This window comes from Austrofundulus limnaeus, unplaced genomic scaffold, assembly GCF_001266775.1.
Source record: "Austrofundulus limnaeus strain Quisiro unplaced genomic scaffold, Austrofundulus_limnaeus-1.0 Scaffold11, whole genome shotgun sequence".
In the NCBI taxonomy this organism is placed as follows: Eukaryota; Metazoa; Chordata; class Actinopteri; order Cyprinodontiformes; family Rivulidae; genus Austrofundulus; species Austrofundulus limnaeus.
In genome coordinates this window covers 3,328,153-3,330,786 of record NW_013952413.1, presented here as the reverse complement: position 1 = coordinate 3,330,786, position 2,634 = coordinate 3,328,153, and the positions used below count along the sequence as shown (strand labels likewise).

The 2,634-nt window shown below is 33.1% G+C and overlaps 1 long non-coding RNA gene across 1 annotated transcript; it reads left to right on the top strand.

The window, feature by feature from the left end:
* The first annotated feature begins 709 nt into the window (after positions 1-709).
* On the top strand, positions 710-1,385 carry LOC106513224 (uncharacterized). Its single transcript, XR_001309759.1, has 3 exons — positions 710-730; positions 838-876; positions 1,314-1,385. It is a non-coding gene; the product is annotated as an uncharacterized LOC106513224 (long non-coding RNA).
* Positions 1,386-2,634: the final 1,249 nt, after the last annotated feature.

The window sequence follows — 2,634 nt, the reverse complement described above, 5'->3', positions numbered from 1 at the left end:
AGTACACTTAATAAACTTCAAATTGAGATTTTTTAAACCTTTTTAATTACAGATAAACTATATTTAGTATAAAATTAGTTGTTCCAAAATAGCATGCTTTCAGTATACTAGTCTGGTTTCATGTATGCTAAGATTTAGCACTAATTTAATGTCCAACATCTTTATTTCTCACCTGTAAATTTACAGCTGAAAAAAGTACTTTGTGCATTAAATATATCACAATTTTCAAAATAACAGCTAACATGCMAACAAATAAATGTACAAAGTGTAAATATACAAAACATTTATTAACAATATGTTTGTAAAATTATCCCAATAAAACTTTAAATTTATGGAAAAAAATAGATCCACTTTCTGGTATAGATGAAAAATACTTCACTAACAACAGAACATTATTTTAATTCAGCATCACAGTATTAGACAAAGTGGCATTCTCCTTTCTGAAGAACAGCATCTGCAGAACAGAAAAGAGGCTGACAAGGATTGCAATGTTCAACAGGTAGCGGAATCAAGAGACCAGACCAGGAGACAGATAATATATAAAGGTAAGTGCTTTTATTTACAGGTGAAGGGAACAGGACATCTGGCTGAAAAGGAACGAGATGGAGAGGTAAGTATTTTGGATTTTGAAAATCTTGTTTCCAGTTGTGTGGCAGAATACTAAAAAAAATCTTTCTTACAGACATTCGGGAGGCGAACAGCATGGAACAGAGGAGGGACCAAAACACATGTGAGGATTCTTCAGGCAGTTTGGCAGAGGAGTGATAGAAAAACTTGAAGTGTTTACTTGAGCTTGAGGATCCGATTGGCAATTTACTTAAGGTTCTTCCTTTGCAGGTGAACGGACTTGAGGCTGCAGGCATGGGGGAATCCACCGTGAGAACAGCACACAAAAATATAAGTAACAATACTCTTTTTAGGAATAATACTTAGTGGCTTAAAACTAAGAGGTAAGATGTATCAGCGAAGCCTTTCTTCTATGTYTATACTAAAGCATGGAATGACATTCCTCAAAACATAAAGTCCATTTCAAAACTACAGCCCTTTAAGAAGAATCTTGTCTGCCATCTGCTGGACACTTTTTGTTGTGCTCATATTTAGACGTCTTATTTTGCAAATGCTGCCTTTCTGAAATTTGGTATGCTTGTTTGTCTTTGTGTCTATGGTGTATAATGATGTGATTGTGATGCTGTAATTCTGAGTGTTTTATGTGCTGCAGAACATGAACCTGCTGTAAAACAGCAATTATGCTGAGTCAGACTTGATTTTTAATAATCTTTTCCTGTTAAACAAATAAATCAAATCAAATCAAGATCTGACAGTCAAGACGCCTTATGAAGCCCAGCAGCTCGTCAGGAGAATCCTCAGCAGGTGAACACAATCAGGGTGCAGACCAGTCGAAACACAGGAGAGCAGAAACTGAACCAATCCTCACAGAGGTAAGGTCAACATTTTCTTCTATGTTGACTAAATCAGACCATCTGTCAATAAACAATACTATTTTTTAAAGTATTAACAGTGATTGATTTTATCAGGGTTGTATTCCAATACACCTCAAATACATAGTAAAAAAGAATAGAGTATCAGAATATTAAGTGCAATAATTTTTTTCAGAACTGTTTGAAATTTAATTTAAAACTTATTTCCAAGTGAATCCAGCTACTCCCCATGCTACAAATAACAGAAGGATAGCTGTTGTATATTTCACACTGAAATCCACAGAGCAGCTGCTGTCAGTGAAACTGTAAATAAGATAAAATTACACTTAGTCTTTTTAATATACATATAAACACAAATTTATAAAAATACATTTGATTATCATAACTTATTTTAACAAATCACAAATAAAGCTGTGTTGAATCTAAATTAGCAAATAATACAATGTAAACCACATTTAATTAAATTTAATCCATCTAAAAACCGCTAGCATAATGCTAATGTCTTTGAACAACACTCATGCAGGAAAAACATTTTCTCAGTAGTTTACGGCACAAAAAATAAACTACACAGTTACAAAAAGTCTTAACATTGCTAAAACGAAACAACTTACCATGTTGGGCACTGTACTTTAGTGTAAATGTAGAAAATTTAAAGACAAAATAATCAATCTGGCATTCGTGTAACTTTTGGTTTTACACAAGGTTCTTCTTCTTCTTCTTGTCGGTTTTAATGGCGGTTGGCAACAAACTATTAGTAGCATTACCGTCACTTACTGGTATGGAATGTGCTTTGTGATGGTCTATCTATTTATCAATTTCTATATATGCATATATTCTACCATAAAAAGGAATAACTAAATAAATTTTACCTAAACATACACATGTAAGTATACATAAGTACTTGTGCACAACTTTGTATATTATCCTTCTATATTATGCACACGTTGACAAACACAAGCACTATAATAAAGTTCTATGAAATAATTTAGTTTTCTTTAAAAATCAAATAACTATTTGCACGTTTACTCCCCAAATTCTTCCTCAAAATATCTAATAAATTAACCTTTTCCTTAATACTTTCAAACTCTCTACTCATAAGGATCTCCACCTGAAGACATGGAAAACCGCTGCACCATGATGCCCCCTGCTGGTTGGGTTACATCCCAGTATTCTTACTATGTATTCAGATCTGAAA